This window comes from Sinocyclocheilus rhinocerous, unplaced genomic scaffold, assembly GCF_001515625.1.
Source record: "Sinocyclocheilus rhinocerous isolate Xijiao unplaced genomic scaffold, SAMN03320098_v1.1 scaffold2393, whole genome shotgun sequence".
In the NCBI taxonomy this organism is placed as follows: domain Eukaryota; kingdom Metazoa; phylum Chordata; class Actinopteri; order Cypriniformes; family Cyprinidae; genus Sinocyclocheilus; species Sinocyclocheilus rhinocerous.
The window spans coordinates 372,976-374,565 of NW_015635043.1; positions in this window are offsets into that span (position 1 = coordinate 372,976).

Sequence of the window (1,590 nt, forward strand, 5' to 3'; positions counted from 1 at the left end):
ATCCATCCATCCATCCATCCATCTATCTATCTATCATATCTTCATCCATCCATCCATCCATCCATCCATCTATCTATCTATCTATCTAAAGATTTGAAGCACACTACAAGTACACATTCAGTATTGCCAGTTGTGGTAACTGTCATTGTATGAAAACAAAACAAAAAACATAAATATTCTTTAAAGCTTAAAAAGTTTAAAAGAGAACAAAACAATTTAAAAAATAAATAAATAAATAAAATAAACAATAAAAAAGCATACTCTTTCAGAACACCATAATGAGCAAACAAACTGTTTCTTTAACAGTCTAAATGGAGGTGGTTTCACCTTTCAACCTTGTCCTCATGACAAATCAGTCAGTCACCATAACCCCTGATCTCCTCATCTCCTTATCCAAACATCGAGCCATAATACCCACTTTCATCAAATCATCACATCAGTCCAGCGCTATCAATAAGGCTACATATTTGGCTCAGTTCATCAGATGGTGTTTATTTTGCTGCTTTAGTAAACATGCAGTGGCAGTGTGCAATCAGCCGCTCTCGATGCATGTGCACGCAGCAGGCACGCACAGTTCGTCCTCTCTCGCGCGCACAAACAGAGCAACGGTTCCCCGAGAGACTTCAGCACCTCCCTAATGTACCCATTGTAGCTTCACGCTACCCATTCCTCATTTCACTTTAGAAATGAACAGACATATTCGGGTCTAGCAGCAGCCAGGCCTCTCTATGAATTATCACAGGTTTCTAGCCAGTCTGAAATGCATATGTGTGCAAACGAATACAACATACGCTGATATGACTGACTAAATGCATATGCTAGATTCAAAACGCTATTCAGTGGCAGCAAGTTTGCCCGAAGTCTTTGTTCTTCATGTATTACACCAAGGCTCGAAATCCAGAGATATATGGACTCATTAGTGAGTCAGGCAAGTATGAGGGGAAAAAGTGCTGTTAATTATGCTTAGCACATCATTATTCACATGTAAAGAGCTGATGAGAAATATTTCTGTGTATATTAGTTCAACTCCAGTAGATCAAGGTTAAATTTTACTTACATTTAAGAGGCCTTAGGTCTGTGTTACTGTATGTGTCTGCTTTCTTTGTCAAAGGTGTGCTACTTATAATCACAAGTAATTACATAATAATGTTCAGTAAATATTTATTACATATACTACAGATGTCTATAAATAGATTTTTTTTTCTGTTTCTAAAGAATATATGAGCTCTGATGCTTGTGTAAAAGTTGCTATTTCAGTGCTAATGTGTTGTGGTTGGTTGGCAGTGCATTGCTATATGATTTCCAAGTTGTTTTGAATTGTTTTAGTATGTTCATATGCAGTTGCTAGGATGTTCAAGGTTTTACTGGTACAGTTCGAAAAGCCCACGTCCACATGTCCAAATGTAGCTTACACTTGGTTTAAGCACCAATAATAAATAAAAATAATATCACATTTTAATAATGAATTATTAATTTAATATTTATATAATAATACATAATCTTTACACAATAATTGTCATAAATATATTTATTTAAATATAAAATAATTAATCACATTAAGTATTTTTTACTTTGCATTGTCAACCCCCC